The sequence below is a fragment of the Chiloscyllium plagiosum genome, unplaced genomic scaffold (assembly GCF_037043375.1).
Source record: "Chiloscyllium plagiosum isolate Xiang-an unplaced genomic scaffold, Cpla_swu_hap1 HiC_scaffold_17, whole genome shotgun sequence".
Lineage (NCBI taxonomy): Eukaryota > Metazoa > Chordata > Chondrichthyes > Orectolobiformes > Hemiscylliidae > Chiloscyllium > Chiloscyllium plagiosum.
In genome coordinates, this window is record NW_028270155.1 from 29970007 (window position 1) to 29990337 (window position 20331).

The following is a 20331-nucleotide window of genomic DNA, read 5'->3' on the forward strand; positions in this document are numbered from 1 at the left end:
GTGAATCCTTAGAATATAAAGGAAGTAAGACCATAAGACATAGGAGCGGAAGTAAGGCCATTCGGCCCATCGAGTCCACTCCGCCATTCAATCATGGCTGATGGGCATTTCAACTCCACTTACCCGCATTCTCCCCGTAGCCCTTAATTCCTTGTGACATCAAGAATTTACCAATTTCTGCCTTGAAGACATTTAGCGTCCCAGCCTCCACTGCACTCTGTGGCAATGAATTCCACAGGCCCACCACTCTCTGGCTGAAGAAATGTCTCCGCATTTCTGTTCTGAATTTACCCCCTCTAATTCTAAGGCTGTGTCCACTTGTCCTAGTCTCCTCGCCTAACGGAAACAATTTCCTAGCGTCCACCCTCTCCAAGCCATGTATTATCTTGTAAGTTTCTATTAGATCTCCCCTTAATCTTCTAAACTCCAATGAATCCAATCCCAGGATCCTCAGCCGTTCCTCATATGTTAAACCTACCATTCCAGGGATCATCTGTGTGAATCTCTGCTGGACATGCTCCAGTGGCAGTATGTTCTTCCTGAGGTGTGGGGACCAAAACTGGACACAGTACTCCAAATGGGGCCTAACCAGAGCTTTATAAAGTCTCAGTAGCACAACAGTGCTTTTATATTTCAACCCTCTTGAGATAATTGACAACATTGCACTCGCTTTCTTAATCACGGACTCAACCTGCATGTTTACCTTAGAGAATCCTCAACTAGCACTCCCAGATCCCTCTGTACTTTGGCTTTATGAATTTTCTCACCGTTTAGAAAGTAATCTATGCTTCTATTCTTTTTCCCAAAGTGCAAGACCTCGCATTTGCTCACATTGAATTCCATCAGCCATTTCCTGGACCACTCCTCCAAACTGTCTAGATCCTTCTTCAGCCTCCCCACTTCCTCAGTACTACCTGCCTGTCCACCTAATTTTGTATCATCGGCAAACTTCGCGAGAATGCCCCCAGTCCCTTCATCATTAATATATAATGTGAACAGCTACGGCCCCAACACTGAACCCTGCGGGACACCGCTTGTCACCGGCTGCCATTCCGAAAAAGTAGGAGTATACTTAAGAGGGAAATCAGGAGGGCAAAAAGGGGACATGAGATAGCTTTGACAAATAGAATTAAGGAGAATCCAAAGAATTTTTACAAATACATGAAGGACAAACGGGTAACTAGGGAGAGATTAGGGCCCCTCAAAGATCAGGTGGTCTTTGTGTGGAGCTGCAGAAAATGGGGGAGATACTAAATGAGTATTTTGCATCAGTATTTACTGTGATAAAGGATATGGAAGATATAGACTGTAGGGAAATAGATGGTGACATCTTGCAAAATGTCCATATTACAAAGGAGGAAGTGCTGGATGTCTTGAAACGCATAAAGGTAGATAAATCCCGAGGGCCTGATCAGGTGTACCCAAGAACTCTATGGGAAGCTAGGGAAGTGATTGCTGGGCCTCTTGCTGAGATATTTGTATCATCGATAGTCACAGGTGATGTGTTGGAAGACTGGAGGTTGGTTAATGTGGTGCCTCTGTTTAAGAAGGGCGGTAAGGACAAGCCAGGGAATGATAGACCAGTGAGCCTGAGGTCAGTGGTGGGCAAGTTGTTGGAAGGAACCCTGAGGGACAGAATGTACATGTATTTGGAAAGGCACGGACTGATTGGGGATAGTCAACATGGCTTTGTGTGTGGGAAATCATGTCTCACAAACATGATTGAGTTTTTCGAAGAAGTGACAAAGAGGGCATCTATATGGACTTCAGTAAGGCGTTCAACAAGGTTCCCCATGGGAGACTGGTTAGCAAGGTTAGATCTCACTGAATACAGGGAGAACTCACCATTTGGATACCGAACTGGCTCAAAGATAGAAGACAGAGGGTGGTGATAGTTGTTTTTCAGACTGGAAGACCTGTGACCAGTGGAGTGCCACAAGGATTGGTGCTGGGTCCTCTACTTTTGTCATTTACATAAATGATTTGGTTGCAAGCATAAGAGGCATAGTTAGTAAGTTTGCAGATGACACCAAAATTGGAGGTGCAGTGGACAGCGAAGAGGGTTACCTCCAATTACAGCAGGATCTTGATCAGATGGGCCAATGGGCCGAGAAGTGGCAATGGAGTTTAATTCAGATAAATGCGAGATGCTGCATTTTGGGAAAGCAAATCTTAGCAAGACTTATACACTTAAATGTAAGGTCCTAGGGAGTGTTGTTGAACAAAGAGACCTTGGAGTGCAGGTTCATAGCTTCTTGAAAGTGGAGTTGCAGGTAGATAGGATAGTGAAGAAGGCATTTGGTATGCGTTATTGGTCAGAGTATTGAGTACAGGAGTTGGGAGGTCATGTTGCGGCTGTACAGGATATTGGTTCGGCCACTGGAATATTGCATGTAATTGTGGTCTCCTTCCTATTGGAAAGATGTTGTGAAACTTGAAAGGGTTCAGAAAAGATTTACAAGGATGTTGCCAGGGTTGGAGGATTTGAGCTGTTGGGAGAGGCTGAACAGGCTAGGGCTGTTTTCCCTGGAGCGTCTGAGGCTGAGGGGTGATCTTAAAGAGGTTTACAAAATTGTTAGGGGCATGGATATGGTAAATAGGCAAAGTCTTTTCCCTGGGGTCAGGGAGTTCAGAACTAGAGCGCATAGGTTTAGGGTGAGAGGGGAAAGATAGAAAAGAGACCTAAGGGGCAACGTTTTCACACAGAGTGGTACGTGTATGGGATGAGCTACCAGAGGATATGGTGGAGGCTGGTACAATTGCAACATTTATAAGGCATTTGGATGGGTATATGAATAAGAGGGTTTGGAGGGATATGGGCCAGGTGCTGGCAGGTGGGCCTATATTGGGTTGGGATATCTGGTCGGCATGGACGAGTTGGACCGAAGGGTCTGTTTCCATGCTGTACATCTCTATGCAAGAGACATTTGGTTTACAAGTTGGAAGCTGCCTTTGTGCCTGTCAACTTCTTGTATCTCTACAATTTTCAAACACAAATGTCCCCTGCTTCTCAATTGCTAGTGTACAGATGATTATCAATGTGTGAAAAAGCTAAATGTATCATTGTCTAAAACAGTAGGCACTTGGATGGCCCATTTTATTAGTCTGTTTTCCCAATAATTGCATGAGTATTCTACGCACAGTCCTTTCTTTTTTCCACATTTCATAATGGGCTGTCAAATTTTAAAAGTTACATCTAACCTGTGTAGTTCTGAGAAATATTCTATTGGGACACATCAACATTTTCAAAGTTCATTCGTTCCAACAAGAGCTAATGTGAATTGTGTTTAGATACTGAAATTGCCATGTTAGCAAGTGGGGCTTATTCCCATGTTGTGTTTGCTTAAGTTGAGAAAGAAATCCTGAATACAAATTACACTTGAGTGTTCTATGCCTTTGACTTTTTCATTCAAATGCTTTGGTTTATAGCATTTTAAATGTGTATGATCTCTTGTGTATTCTATATTATTGTCTAATATTCCTTGCAATTTAATAACCTGCCTGCATTACAATACTCAAGTTTATAACAAATGAAACTATTCACTTTTCCTTAATTTATATTCTGCCATTACCATTTTGAAGGAATTTATTTTTAAGAAAAATCTGGAGAAAATGCTATGTTTCAATCATGTCATGCTTTTTTCAGAGATCAGAGGTGCTAACGAGCAGTAATTTGGATTTTCTTCTATAGCCCAAATCAGCATCTTAATAGTCCTGCACCTTTCTTTTTAACTGAATTTGGCCACCCCTTTCACTAACCTTCCTGACCAAGCAATCTCAAATGCATCCCTTGCCCTAGCCGGAACTTGAATATTTCTTGAATTGCTCTCCTATCTCCCCTACATCTGGGTCCATCTTGTCCTTGACGACATGTAACTCCTTGCTTGACCCTATTCCCACTAAATAGTTGATCACCCAGTTTTCCTTTCCACTGTGCTTGTTTGCTGCTATGTAAATAAATTCTCTTTCCAGTGCTAGCCCTTATCCAAATATTATGACCTCTCGTTCTCTATTTCTCCCACAAGGAGACATTCTGCCTGTCTACTTTATCAATCCTTTTTATATTGCAATTATGTTTTCTCACATTTTTCTAAACTCCAGAATTAAATACCTCAGTTGATTCAATACCTTGCTTGAAACTTTATTGCTGGAACAGCACAGCAGGTCAGGCAGCATCCAGGGAACAGGAGATTCGACGTTTCGGGCACAGGCCCTTCTTCAGGAATGAGCAGAGAGTGTTCAGCAGGAGAAGATAAAAGGTAGGGAGGAGGGACTTGAAGGAGGGGCGTTGGAAATGTGATAGGTGGAAAGAGGTCAAGGTGAGGGTGATAGGTCGGAGTAGGATGGAGGCGGAGAGGTCAAGAAGAAGACTGCAGGTCAGGAAGGCGGTGCCGGGCTGGAGGGATTCGGCTGAGACAAGGTGGGGGGAGGGGGGATGAAGAAACTGGTGAAGTCCAAGTTCATCCCCTGCGGTTGGAGGGTTCCCAGTCGGAAGATAAGACGCTCCTCCTCCGACCGTCGCGTTGTTGTGGTTTGGCGGTGGATGAGTCCAATGACCTGCATATCCTCGGTGGAGTGGGAGGGGGAGTTGAAATGCTGTGCTACAGGGTGGTTGGGTTGGTTCGTCCGGGTGGCCCAGAGGTGCTCTCTGAATCGCTCCGCAAGTAGGCGGCCTGTCTCCCCAATATAGAGGAGGCCACACCGGCTGCAGCGGATGCAGTAGATGATGTGGGTGGAGGTGCAGGTGAATCTGTGGCGGATATGGAAGTTCCCTTTGGGGCCTTGGAAAGAAGTGAGGGGGGAGGTGTGGGCGCAAGTGTTGCACCTCCTGCGGTTGCAAGGGAAGGTGCCGGGAGTGGAGGTTGGGTCGGTGGGGGGTGTGGATCTGACAAGGGAGTCGCGGAGGGAGTGGTCTCTACGGAAAGCTGATAGGGGAGGGGAGGGAAATATATCCTTGGTGCTGGGGTCTGTTTGGAGGTGGCGGAAGTGACGGCGGGTGATGCGCTGTACATGGAGATTGGTGGGGTGGTAGGTGAGGACCAGTGGGGTTCTGTCCTGGTGGCGGTTGGAGGGGCGGGAAGTGGAGGAGATGCGGTGGAGGGCACCGTCGACCACGTCGGGGGGGAAATTGCGGCCGTTGAAGAAGGAGGCCATCTGTGTTGTACGTATTTTGAACTGGTCCTCCTGGGAGCAGATGCGGCGGAGACTAAGGAATTGGGAGAATGGGATGGCGTTTTTACAGGGGGCAGGATGGGAGGAGGTATAGTCCAGGTAGCTGTGGGAGTCGGTTGGTTTGTCGTAGATGTCCGTGTTGATTCGGTCGCCTGAGATAGAAACAGAAAGGTCTAGGAAGGGGAGGGAGGAGTCCGAGACTGTCCAGGTGAATTTGAGGTCGGGGTGGAAGGTGTTAGTGTAGTGGATGAACTGTTCAACCTCCTCGTGGGAGCACGAGGTAGCGCCGATACAGTCATCAATGTAGCGAAGGAAAAGATGGGGGGTGGGGCCAGTGTAGTTGCGGAAGATGGATTGTTCCACATACCCTACGAAGAGGCAGGCATAGCTGGGGCCCATGCGGGTGCCCATGACTACTCCTTTTGGGCATAGCTGGGGCCCATGCGAGTGCCCATGGCTACTCCTTTTGGGCATAGCTGGGGCCCATGCGGGTGCCCATGGCTACTCCTTTTGGGCATAGCTGGGGCCCATGCGGGTGGGCCTTGCTTGACAAGTTTTAGATATGGATTATGTAATTTGATTAGAATTTAATAATCAATTTGAGAATGGAAATTTGGATTGGAAACAACTGTGCAATTCCCTTTTTAAGTTGAAGAAAGAAATCCAGCTAAAGTGAACTGTGTAGATAGGTTACCAGAAATGAGCAGAAGCAAACAGTGATGGACATTTTAAGAGGGAAATTTATGACTTTCAGCAAAAATCCAATCCCAGGTAAGGAGGAAAGACTTTAAGAAAGGGATAAACCAACCATGGCCAATTAAGTAAAAATGTCAGGAGACCAAAGACAGTGATAGCCCAAAGACTGGATAATTTCAGAACTGAGCAAAGGGGGACTTCTGTATCAGTCTTTATGGAGTAAGATTCAAACATTCTATTAACACAAAAATACAGGGAGGGAATTAAATACACCATCACTAAAGAAGGCATATTAGAAAATCTAATTTGGCTAAAGACCTGAGTCCCCTGACTCTGATGGTTTGCTTCCTAGTATCCCAAATGAGGAAGCAAGAGAGAGATATAGTGGAGGTATTGGTAGTACTTTTCCAAAAAAAATCCTTCAATTCAGAAGTGCCGGAGAAAAGGAAAACTGCTAATTGTCACATTCACATTCCAAAAGGGAGGGAAGTATGTATCTGGAGGCTAGTTATCCTAACATCTATTGTTAGCAAATTACTGGAATCAAGTATTAGCAGATACAGAGTAACCTTGATTATTTGAATGAGATAGGCAGGCGCTATTATTTGGATAATTGATTATTCGGTTTATTGATTCAATTCAATGCCTCCTCTGGGGCTTGGAGTTTTCTGAAGTTTCCTTTTTCTGCACAGACACACTAAGGGACCTGAAGCTCCTCCACCCCCGCCCCCTCCACCACCCAATCAGTTCAATGGATTGACATGGTGAGCACTTGCGAAGTCTGCTCCCTGTTCAGGAGAGTAGGCAGCAGCACACCGTACGTGAGCCCCTGTCTGCCCCCTTCCAATTCTCTCCCCCCGCCCCCCGTCCCCATATGTGCCATTGTCCAATCCATCCCTTCCCGCACCCCGGCAGCCAGATTGGACACCAACAGTAAGACTACTGCTGCCTTTGGGGGCTGGTTTCTAAATCTCCCTCTCTCTCACATACCCCTTTTTTTTACTGCAACGTTTTGTCAAGTTCTACTTTTGCCCTGTACAGGGAAATGTTGGAGAGATTATTTGGGGAAGGGGAGTTCAGGGTACACCCCTGTGTAGAACTGCTGGGAAAGTGTGGAGAGAGAGGGAGGGTGTGGGTGGAAGGCGGGAGGTCAGTCACTTGGACATAATGGCTGGGTTCCTACTTATGTCCAGGACCATTCTCTGCAGCATTTCAGTAAGCAGAGTTTGTTTTAAATCATTGTAACTAAAAGGCGCGATCAGTGTTGGAAACATGTCTCTGATGTAATGTTTCTACTGGGACCTCGAGATCTCCTATGGATAATCAGATATTCAAATAAATGATATTCGGGCAATTGAGGTTCCTGTGTGTTTGGAAAATCTAGATTATGATTAACCGAGCATAGCTTCATGAAAAAAGGAAATCCTCTCTGAATAATTAATTTGACAGTTTACCAGAAGTCTTGAGTGGACAGAGGAGAACTAGTAGGTGTATTATATTTGGAGAAGGTGTTCGACCAGGTACTTCAATAAAGGTTTCATTGTAAGATAATCGCCTATTGTGTTGGAGGTAATATGTTTGTATAGATAGAGAATTGGCTCATGGGCAGGAAACAATGATTGGGATAAGGTGTTCATTGTTAGGTTGGCGACCTGCGAGAGTGGGGTTCCACAGAGGACTGCAGGGACCACTTCCTTTCTCCGAGTCAATATGCACTACTGCATCCACATTTGCAGATGACACTGAAAAAAAGGTGGAAAGGTAGGTTGAGAGGGATACAGACAGATTCCAGAGAGATTGATGGTTAAGTGGGCAAACGTTTAGCAAATGGAGTATAATTTGGAAAAATATGAAGTTTATTTTGGAAGGGAAAACAGAATATTAAATGGGGAGAAAACTTCAGGATGGAGGGACTTGGATGTACTTGTGCAGAAACACAAACTTAGTACAACTGCAGCAGGTAACGAAGAAGGCTAACAAATGATTGACCCTTATTTCAAGGGAATTAGAGTATAAGAGTATGGAAGTCTGGCTGCAAATTGCTGGTGATCCCACATCGGGATTAGAGAGTAGTTTTGATTCTGTTATTTAATTGGAGGCAGTTCAGAGAAATTTCACTGGGATGATCCCACGTGTGGGGATATTGCCTTTTGAGCAAAGATTAAACAGGTAGGGATTCTACTGTCTAGAAGAATGAGAGGTGACCTCATTGAAACATATCGGATTCTTAATGGGCTTGACAAGGTAAATGCTGAGAGGATATATTGCCTCACGCAAGAGTCCAGGCATAATCTCACAATGTTGGGCCTCCAATTTAAGACTGAGATGAGGAGGAATTCCTTCAGAAGGTTGAGAGTCTTTCAAACTTCTTGCTACAGCGATCTATAGTGGCTGAGTCCTTGTGTATATTTAAAGCTGGGATAGGTGGATTTTTGATTTGTAGAGGAATTCAGGATTACAAGGAAAGTGGACATGAAAGATCAGCCATGATTCTTTTGAATGGTGAAGCAGTCTCGAGGGGCCAAATGACCTACTCCTGTTCCTATTCTTTCATGATCTTATCACTTCAGCTACCACATGAGGATATGAGACTTCACAATCTTGAAGCATGAGTCACCAAAGGAATTCCACTAACAGATTTTGTTATTCGAGGCAAACATGCGAGTTCAACAGGGGGCAGAAGTATCTGGAATAAGCTCAAATTGCAATATTTAGACAATACCACCACATCCATTGTGTTCAGCAGGTCAGTATAATCACTGTTGTGAAGAGAGTTAAGATGCTTTTCATTTGTGTGCTAATTTGCTTCTTGATTTCAGTCTACGTCGCTACGTAGCAACCAAGTGAAAAAGAAAATCAAGTGTGTAACTTTCACTGTTTCATCAGCAACTCTACAATACCATTTTGAATGACATAAGCATCGGCCCAAAGCTGAGAGGAACTCTGAGGTAGCTTATCTTAAAGTCTTTGTGTTTACACCCACTGGGATGAGGATATGCCATGTCACCCGTGATCCAAATTCCCAACAACATGTGAATAGCTCCAGCCTTGTGGACCTATGGAGAAGTGAAAGATAAAGGAATAAGCCCTGACAAAAAAAAACAAACAACAGCAAAAAAACACATGACACCTCTTCTCACCTTATCAGAATAGGTCGTTGCTAAAAGATTCAATCCGGAGTACGTGTACGGTTCACAACTGAAAGATTTCCAATGGACGTGACTGTTTTAGTCTGACATTTGCAAGAGAAATGCCATGAAAAGAGGAGACCACTATATATCACTTCTGTTAATTTCACCAAGGTATTTGACATGGTCTTAGAGGTTTGTCAAAAGGCAAGGCTGTCCAAACTTTTCTTTATTCTCATCACCAATGTCATAACTCAGGAAGCCCAACTGGAAAGGAACATTATTTAACACCAAAAAAAGAGAGCCACTACTAATGGCATACATTTCAGCCTGAGACAGCTCTGCGGACTCATCCCAACATCTGCCTTTTTGTCATATATTCAGAAGTACTCTTACACACAACTGAACATTCTTTTTTTTCCCCCTCATCACCATGACTGTTGTCTTTAACCATTAACCACCACCAGTAAGTCATCCATGCAGCAAGTTAGGTATTTACACACAAAGCTTGTTATGGGCAACACACCTGGATCTGCTTTTTTTGTATCTAGAAGCGCTCTTAAACACAACTAAGTGGTTTTTATCCCACCATCAAATCAGCACAATGTTTTTTACCCCCGCCAGTAAAATAGCCACGTAGCCAATTGGTTTGTTACATACAACGCTCATTACAGGCAATGCAAACCATTACAAGTGAAGGAGGGGTAGGGAGGGCAGGAATGAACTAAATCAAAATAGATTCTGAGGGAGAAATAATGCATTGTATCCCTGGCAAAGCCCACCTTTCTCTAAAAGTAATGACAGCATTAGTGGACACTTCATACTCCCTCTCCAATGACACCCAGGCATGAACATAACTGTGGAAGAGGGCAGACAATTGACAGATTGACCTGGCATCAATTTTATACTTTTTATATTCAAACATGTTATCACACAACCAAATGGCTTTCTCAGCACCAAATTACCATGACTGAAATACTTGCACAGAGGCTGTTATCCTGTCACCAAGTCACCCTTTATTACTGCACAGTACTATACACTGGCTGTGGCCAGTCAGCTCGGAGTCAGTGGCCTGAATTGAGGAGATTCTAATTTCTAGTTACTTTTTTATCCTCAGTTCAGAGATTCTAATCTCCTAGTTATATTATTTCTTATTTTTGTACAAAACACAAACAAACAATGAACATCACACAGCAGTTTACAGGGGAAAAGGGTCAGCAAGGCCTAAACCCAACCCCACCATACCACCAGTACGCAGGGAAATGTGGACAAACGCAAAATCCCACCTTATCTTGCCAAAAAGGAAACAGTAAACACAAACACATACAAAACAGCCCAACCAACTGAATAATAAAAGTGCATAAATCACAGACACCTCTGGCAAGCCAGCAAACAACCTGGCCTCCCACCTTCCAGCCACAAAGTAGTCTGTCCCTAAGCAGTGCTTATGTATTCCCCAGCACCCATGTCGTGTGTGTGTAGGTGTAGGACACAATGAAGAACAACAAGTCATTATTCATATTTCACCACCAGGAAGAAAGGAAACACCCAAGTGGCCAGTGACAAGCAGTGCCTTTCTCAACAAGGGGCATTGCTGCGTGATCAAAAACAAGGGGAGGGCAGGGATTAAATCTAAATAAAATCAGAAGGGGGAAATAAAACACATCACATCCTGTGGTACCCACCTCTCCCTGAAAACCTTGAGGGTGTTGGTAGACACCATGTGCTCCTTCTCTAGGGACACCCAGGCACGCATGTAACTTTGGAAGAGGGGCAGGCAATCGGCCATAACGACAACCCGTCCCCACCCACCCCACCATGGTCCGCTGCCTGGACCTGTTTATGGCAGCCTGGCCATGCCCAGGAGCAAACCTACCCTTCCCTCTCTGCACCAGGTGCCCAAAGATCAGGACTGTGGGGTGAGGTGCAACCAAAAACATAAAAGATCCTTAAGAAAATTTAAAAAGGGAGTGCAAACACCCACACCCAATATATACATGGTCCACAGGCTCCACAGCACCACAGATTAAGCAGTTTGGCTGGGAGTCCGTGAACCACCACAATCTCCGGTTGCAGGGGACTCCACCCCAGATCCCCGAGTGAAGGGAAGAACCCCACATACAGAGCCCTCCACTGGGGATCCCCATCGCCCGGTGCCAAATGGGCATACCAAGGCATGTCCAGGCAGTGGATAAAGGAGAAGAGGTGAATTGTGTGCAGCAGCAGTCTATACAGACCCTGCCATTTTACAAGGAAAATATATAACAGGGATGAAACTGACTCCCTGTTATATATTTTGTTCCTGAGGAGATTCTAGTCTCCTGGTGATTTTATTTTGCAGGTGTAAGACACAGTGAATGAACGAGTGCATAAAACGTTATTCATATTCCACCACCAGAAAGAAAACACCCAAATGTCCAGTGACAAGCAGTGCCCTTCTCAACAAAGGGCAATGCTGAGTGGTCAAAAAGTGAAAGGTCGAGCCGCGAATAAGTCAAAATGGATTCGGAGGGGGAAATAAAGCACTCCACACCCTGTGGTGCCCACCTCTCCCTGAATATCTTGAGGGTGTTGGTCAACACCACATGCTCCTTTCCTTATGACACCTGGGCCTGGATGTAGCTGCAGAAGGTGTTTGGGATGGGTGGGGGGGTAGACAACCGGCCATAACGACCCCCTCCACGCCCACTGTCTGGACCTGTTTATGGCCAGCCCCATCAGCACACCCACAAGGAGGTCCTCTGACTTGCCTTCCCCTTCCACAACGGCTGCCCAAAGATTAGGAGCATGGGGCTCAAGTGCAACCAAAAGCAGAGAAGAAAGTCTTTAAGAAAACTAAGGGATTGCAAATGCCTACACGGTCCGTGGACTCCACAGCATCATAGAACAAGCAGTTGGGCTGAGAGTCCATGAACCATCACAATCTGTGGTTTCAGGGGACTGATGCATGCAACACCTTCTGCCCCAGATCTCTGAGAGAAAGGAGAAGTACTCCCACGTAGAGAGCCCTTCACTGGGGATCCCCACCACATGGCATGGCTGGATGGTGAGCAGCAGCAGTTGGTACAGGGCCTGTTGTTTTATGTCCCTCAAAGGGACAAAACTAAATCCTCATTATATTTTTTTTTTGGTTCTTCCAAAGAGCAGAAACCAACAGCAGCAGTGCACACTGTGTAGCCAGCCAGCTTGGAGTCATCCTCACCTGTGGAGGTTCTAATCTCATAGCTATATATTTTCTTTCTTTTTTCCCCACACTACTGCCTAACCTTGAAAACCTTGAGAGTGTTGATAGACACCGCGTCTCCTTCTCCAGGGACACCCAGGCACAGGCGTAACAGCAGTCATGCTTATTTTTCCCCCAGCACACGTGTGTGTGCAGGTGTGAGATATAGTGAAAGGCAACAGGTGTCTAAATCTTGATTCATTTTCCACCACCAAGAACAAAGGAGACACCAAAGTGGCCAGTGACAAGCAGTGCCCTTCTCAAAGGGCAATGCTGTATGATTAAAAAAAAAAGTGAAGGGGAGGACAAGGATTAAATCAAAATAGACTTGGAGGGGGAAATAAAACACTCTTTGTGGTGCCCACCTCTCCCTGAACAGCTCAATCATGTTGGTGGACACCATGTGCTCCTTCTCCAGGGACACCCGGGCTCGAACCTAACCATGGAAGAGGGGTAGGCCATCGGTCCTAATGATTTCCTCCATGGCCCACTGCCTGGACTTGTTTATGGTTAGTTTGGCCAAGCCCAGGAGCCAACCCACAAGGAGGTCCTCTGACCTACCTTCCTCCCTCCGCACAGGTTGCCCAAAGATCAGGAGTGTGGACTGAAGTGCAATGAAAAGCAGGAGAAACTTTTCCAGAAAGAGTGCAAATGCCCACACCCCATATATACATGGTCCATGGACTCCAAGCTACCACAGAACAAGCAGTTGGGCTGGGAGTCTGTGAACCACCAAAATCTGTAGCTGCAGGGAATTGCAGATCCCCAAGAGAAGGGGGACGTACTCCCATGTAGAGAGCCCTCCACTGGGGATCTGCACCATCTGGTGGCAAATGGGCACACCAAGATGTATCCAGGCAGTGGTTAAGGGAGAAGAAGTGCATGGTGTGCAGCAGCAGGTATAAGGTCTGCTGTTTTATGTCCCTGAAAAGAGACAAAACTAACTGTTGTTAAACAGTACAAAATACAGTTAAAGAGAAAGTAGTTCACAAAAAAACATTATGTACAGGGAAAAGACAGCAAAGCCAAACCCCACCATTCAACCAGTTTTCCGGGAGAGGAGAACAAATCTCAAATCCCACTTCCATTCATCACAAAGCTAACAGTAACAAACATAGACAAGACAGTGAAATCAGATGAGAAACATTGCATCGAATACAGACCCAATATTGCGAAATAAAAACTTTAGACCATCCTTGACTAACCTTCCTGCAGGACAGTCAGTGACCTTCTGGTCTCTAGCCACCCTGCGTACTGACTGACCCTCCCCAGGCCTGCTTTCCTCCAGGCTGGTCGTCCACCACCTAGCTTCCAGTTGCCCTGTGTACTCCCCAGACTACCCCGGGCCACTTTCCTACGAGCTGGTTGTTGGCCTTCCGGTCTCCGGCTGCTCTGTGTACTGATTGACCCTCTCACTTACCTCCGTGATGAGCGTAGACCACTGATTCCCAGTCATCCCGTGTACTAACCAAACCACCCCCGATCTCCTTTCCTACAGACAGGCTGTCGGCCTTCTAGCACCCGGCCTCGCTGCGTACTGACTGACACTTTGTACTGGCCAGCGTTCCGACAGACCAGCCATCAGCTGTCCAGCTCCCAGCCTCCCTGCATACTGACCAGTCCTCCCCCAGTCGGTTCTCCTACGGGCTGCCGTCAGCTATCTGGCTCTACCCGCCCCATGAACTGAAAGGCTCCTCCCGGCCTGCATTTCTCCAGGCTGATCATTGACCCTTCGAACCCAGACAGCCCATGTACTGGCTGCCCTTCCCTTGACCAACATTCCTACAGAGCAGGCTGTTGACTGCCTAGCCTCCAGCCACCCTGCATACTAACAGACCCTCCAGCTCCTGGTTGCCCAACATACTAACTAGCCCGCTCTGGCCCATACTCAAACCCAATTAAATTGCAAAACCCACATACACATTCACAAAATCCTCACAATCCAGTTTCTAGCAGGGTCCGCACCAAAAGGAATTAAATACACAGGTGTTCAGTTTCCATAGAGGCCTGTCCCATCCATTGAGAACCAGGCCCACTCACAGGAACACAGTACTTTGTGAAGTTGCAGTTAACTCACAGGGGTTTGTTCCATTCCCACAGGCAGAGCCCACAGCATACACACAGATGTTTGGTCTCCACAGAGGCCTGGTCCATCCAAAGGACTAGGCCCACTCACAGGAACACAATGCATTGTAAAGGTGCAGTTAACTCACAGTGGTTGGTCCACTTCAGGATCCAGGTGTTCAGTCTTTATAGAAGCCTAGTCACCCACAAAGGGCCAGACCTACCCATACATGACCAGCTCATCTGGAAAGAAGTATTTTCTCACAAGGGCTCAGGCCAAACACCAAAAGAGTGAAAACACATTCCAAAACAAAAACCAGAGTGCAAGGGCTAAGCCCTGCCACAAAAATCAGCAGAATCCTTTTCTCAAGGTAAGGAAAGAGAAGAGTAAGACAGACTGTAACCAGCCAGTGAAACAACAATTCTCTAATGAGAACTGAGTTACACCTGTACACATTGACTGATTAAATCAACCAGTTTAAAAGTCAGTTCTCAATAAAAAGGAACACCAGGTAACAAACTGGCTATATGGTTCAACCAGTTCAGTAATCAGGTTTCCTCCAAAAATAAAGAAACCAACTGCAGCAACAACACACTGACCATGGCCCAGCCAGCGCAGAGTCAGTCCCCTAAAATCTCATTTTTAAAAATATTTTATTAACCAGTACAAGTTACAAACAAACAGTTAATATTAACAGCTATAGACAAGACATAGCAATTTACAGAGGAAAGGTACAGCAAAGCCAGACCCCAAACCCCACTGTTTAATCAGTTCACAGGGAAATGAGGACAAACCTCAAACACCACCTTATATCAATCAAGAAGGAAACAGTAAACACAATTACATAGAGACAGTCCAATAAACCGAACAATAAAACAGTGCCTATATCACAAACACCCCGGCAACCCAGCAAACCACACTCTCACCCACTTTCCAGCCACTCAAAGGCAGCATTCCCCATGACCCTTCTGGCTCTCAGTCTGCCCTGACACACCTTCCAGCCATCTCTAGGACAGCCCATCCTGTTGACTGCCCTCAGCCTACCCACTTTCCAGCTCCCAGAACTTTTTTTTAATTTCAAAAATATACTTTATTCATAAAATAATTTGATGGTCTGTACAGTTGGTCATGCCATACATATGTAAACATGTACATACAGAGATCAGAATTTATCATTTTTATACAGGTCTGTACATTTTTCAATCATATGCCCATATAATTAGCTGAGGCGTCAGCAGAGCCCAAATGACTGCATGGGCCCCCTGTTCTTCATTCGGCAGGCAGACTTTACACAGTGGTCTTTCCCCACCGTGCCTTGGCGGCAGCTGCCCCAAGCTTCAGCGCATCCCTCAACACGTAGTCCTGGACCTTGGAATGTGCCAGACTGCAGCACTCAGTCGGGTTCAACTCCTTCAGCTGGAAGATCAGCAGGTTTCGGACCGCCCAGAGAGCGTCCTTCACCGAGTTGATGATCCTCCAGGCACAGTTGATGTTCGTCTCGGTGTGTGTCCCGGGGAACAGGCCTTAGAGCACGGAGTCCTGCGTCACGTTGCTGCTCGGGACGAACCTCGACAAACACCACTGCATTCCTCTCCAGACTTCCTCTGCATAGGCACATTCTAGAAGGAGGTGTGTGACAGTCTCGTCCCCCCCCCGCAGCCGCTTCGAGGGCAGCGTGCGGTGCGGCTGAGAGTCTGGGCGTGCATAAAGGATCTCCCAGAATAGCCTACCCACCCTTTTGGGATGACCAGCTCAGTGAGGCCTGCCAGACCCAGGGACACAAGACAGTGCAGGTGATAAACCCAGCAAGCAAGACAGAATTAACTAACAACAAACAGAGTCTTTTCTGATACGCAGAGACCATTACCATAAACAGTTCTCTTCAGAATGCAGAGTCTACTCCCAGGAACACAGTCCACTCTAGTATGCAGAAATGCATTGTCAGAGATAGATGCATTGTCAAAGGCAGCATCCACTCCAGTCTACAGAGTCCATGCCTGAAGGCAGCAAATACACACCCCACAGCACACAGATGTTCAGTCTCTATAGGGGCCTGGTTTATCCATAGAGAACCAGGCCCACTCATAGGATCACAGTATATTGTGAAGGTGCAGTTAACTCACAGGGGTTTGGAAGGGTCCTGAAGGCAGAGTCCACAGCAAATGCTCAACTCAGAGTACATGTGTTCAGTCTTTACACAGACCTAGTCCACCAACGAAGGGCCAGGTCTATCCACAGGAACAGCTCACCAAAAAAAGTGTGTTTTCTCACAGGGGCTCAGTCCAAACACCAAACAATGTGCAAACACGCACAAAAAAAAGAAAACCAAAGTGCAAGGGCCAAGCCCTACCACACAATCAACATAGTCCTTTTCTCAAAGTGAAAGAGAAAAGAGTAGCACACAGGTTATAAACACCCAGTGAAACAACAGTCCAGTAATGAGGGGCAAATTACACCTGAAGCACATTGACCATAAATGCTGTTGGATGCGAATCTTATCAGATCGAGTGGATCGGTTAGAGAGACAGATGGAAGCGATGAGGAATTTGCAACATCAACAGTATGTGATGGATGGCAGTTATAGGAAGGGGGGAAAGTCTCAGATGCAGTCACATGGATGGTTTAGCTCCAGGAAGGGTAAGAGAGGTAGGCACCTAGGGCAGGAGTCTTTTGTGGATATACCCATTTCAAACATTGTTTGGGGAAATGTGGGAGGTGATGGATTCTCAGGGGAACGTAGCACGATCAGCCAAGTTTCTGGTATTGAAACTGGCTCTAATGCAACGAGGGGTACATCGGCTTCCAAGACATCAATTGTGTTAGGGGATTCTCCAGTCCAAGGTACAGACAGACGTTTCTGTGGCCAGCAGAGAAAAAGCAGAATGGTGTGTTGTTTCCCTGGTGCCAGGATCAAGGATGTCTCAGAGAGGGTGCAGAATGTTCTCACAGGGGAGAGGGGCCAGCAGGAGGTCATTGTCCACATTGGAACCAATGACATTGGAAGGGAAAAGGTTGAGATTCTGAAGGGAGATTACAGAGAATTAGGCAGAAATTTAAAAAGGAGGTCCTCAAGGGTAGTAATATCTGGATTACTCCCAGTGCTACAAGCTAGTGAGGGCAGGAATAAGAGGATAGAGCAGATGAATGCATGGCTGAGGAGCTGGTGGTTGGGAGAAGGAGTCACATTTTTGGACCATTGGAATCTCTTTTGGGGTAGAAGTGACCTAAATTGGAAGGAGACTAATATATTAGCAGGGAGATTTGTTAGAGCTGTTCGGGAGGATTAAAACTAGTAAGGTTGGGGATGGGACCCAGGGAGATAGTGAAGAAAGAGATCAATCTGAGACGGGTACAGTTAAGAACAGAAGCGAGTCAAACAGTCAGGGCAGGCAAGGACAAGGTAGGACCTGTACAAGAAAGATGGATTGCACCTAAATCGGAAGGGGACTAATATACTGGCAGGGAAATTTGCTAGAACTGCTTGGGAGGATTTAAACTGGTAAGGTTGGGGAGGTGGGACCCAGGGAGATAGTGAGGAAAGAGATCAATCAGAGACGGGTACAGCTGAGAACAGAAGTGAGTCAAGCAGGCAGGGACAAGGTAGGACTAATAAATTAAACTGCATTTATTTCAATGCAAGAGACCCAACAGGGAAGGTTAGGGCATGGTTAGGAACATGGGACTGGGATATCATAGCAATTACAGAAACATGGCTCAGGAATGGATAGGACTGGCAGCTTAATGTTCCAGGATACAAATGCTACAGGAAGGATAGAAAGGGAGGCAAGAGAGGAGGGGGAGTGGCATTTTTTGATAAGGGATAGCATTACAGCTGTGCTGAGGGAGGATATTCCCGGAAATACATCCAGGGAAGTTATTTGGGTGGAACTGGGAAATAAGAAAGGGATGGTCACCTCATTGGGATTGTATTATAGACCCCCTAATAGTCAGAGGGAAATTGAGAAACAAACTTGTAAGGAGATCTCTGCTATCTGGAAGAATAATAGGGTAGTTATGGTAGGGGATTTTAACTTTCCAAACATCGACTGGGACTGCCATAGTGTTAAAAGTTTAGATGGAGAGGAATTTGTGTACAAGGCAATTTTCTGATTCAGTATGTGGATGTACATACTAGAGAAGGTGCAAAACTTGACCCACTCTTGGGAAATAAGGCAGGGCAGGTGACTGAGGTGTCAGTGGGGGAGCACTTTGGGGTCAGCGACCATAATTCTATTTGTTTTAAAATAGTGATGGAAAAAGATAGACCAGATCTAAAAGTTGAAGTTCTAAATTGGAGAAAGGCCAATTTTGATGGTATTAGGCAAGAACTTTGGAAAGCTGATTGGAGGCATATGTTCGCAGGTAAAGGGACGGCGGGAAGATGGGAAGCCTTTAGAAATGAGATAACAAGAATCCAGAGAAAGTATATTCCTGTCAGGGTGAAAGGGAAGGCTGGTAGGTATAGGGATTTCTGAATGACTAAAGAAATTGAGGGTTTGGTTAAAAAAAAGAAGGAAGCATATGTCAGGTATAGACAGAATAGATCGAGTGAATCCTTAGAAGAGTATAAAGAAAGTAGGAGTATACTTAAGAGGGAAATCAGGAGGGCAAAATGGGGACATGAGATAACTTTGGCAAATAGAATTAAGGAGAATCCAAAGGGTTTTTACAAATATATTAAGGACAAAAGGGTAACTCGGGAGAGAATAGGGCCCCTCAAAGATCAGTAAGGCGGCCTTTGTGTGGAGCCACATAAAATGGGGGAGATACTAAATGAATATTTTGCATCAGTATTTACTGTGGAAAAGGATATGGAAGATATAGAATGTAGGGAAATAGATGGTGACATCTTGCAAAATGTCCAGATTACAGAGGAGGAAGTGCTGGATGTCTTGAAATGGTTAAAGGTGGATAAATCCCCAGGAACTGATCAGGTATACCCGAGAACTCTGTGGGAAGCTAGAGAAGTGATTGCTGGGCCTCTTGCTGAGATATTTGTATCATCAATAGTCACAGATGAGGTGCCAGAAGACTGGAAGTTGGCAAACGTGGTGCCACTGTTTAAGAAGGGCAGTAAAGACAAGCCAGGGAACTATAGACCGGTGAGCCTGACCTCGGTGGTGGGAAAGTTGTTGGAGGAAATCCTGAGGGACAGGATGTACATGTATTTGGAAAGGCAAGGACTGATTTGGGATAGTCAACATGGCTTTGTGCATGGGAAATCATGTCTCACAAACTTGATTGAGTTTTTTTGAAGAAGTTACAAAGAAGCTTGATGAGGGCAGAGCAGTAGATGTGATCTATCTGGACTTCAGTAAGGCGTTCGACAAGGTTCTCCATGGGAGACTGATTAGCAAAGTTGGATCTCATGGAATACAGGGAGAACTAGCCATTTGGATACAGAACTGGCTCAAAGGTAGAAGACAGAGGATGGTGGTGGAGGGTTGTTTTTCAGACTGGAGGCCTGTGACCAGTGGAGTGCCCACAAGGATCGGTGCTAGGCCCTCTACTTTTTGTCATTTACATAAATGATTTGGATGTGAGCATAAAAGGTAGTTAGTAAGTTTGCAGATGGCACCAAGATTGGAGGTGTAGTGGACAGCGAAGAGGGTTACCTCAGATTACAACAGGATCTTGACCAGATGGGCCAATGGGCTGAGAAGTGGCAGATGGACTTTAATTCAGATAAATGTGAGGTGCTGCATTTTGGGAAAGCAAATCTTAGCAGGACTTATACACTTAATGGTAAGGTCCGAGGGAGTGTTGCTGAACAAAGAGACCTTGGAGTACAGGTTCATAGCTCCTTGAAAGTGGAGTCGCAGGTAGATAGGATAGTGAAGAAGGCGTTTGGTATGCTTTCCTTTATTGGTCAGAATATTGAGTACAGGAGTTGGCAGGTCATGTTGCAGTTGTACAGGACATTGGTTAGGCCACTATTGGAATATTGTGTGCGATTCTGGTCTCCTTCCTATCGGAAAGATGTTGTGAAACTTGAAAGGGTTCAAAAAAGATTTACAAGGATGTTGCCAGGGTTGGAGGATTTGAGC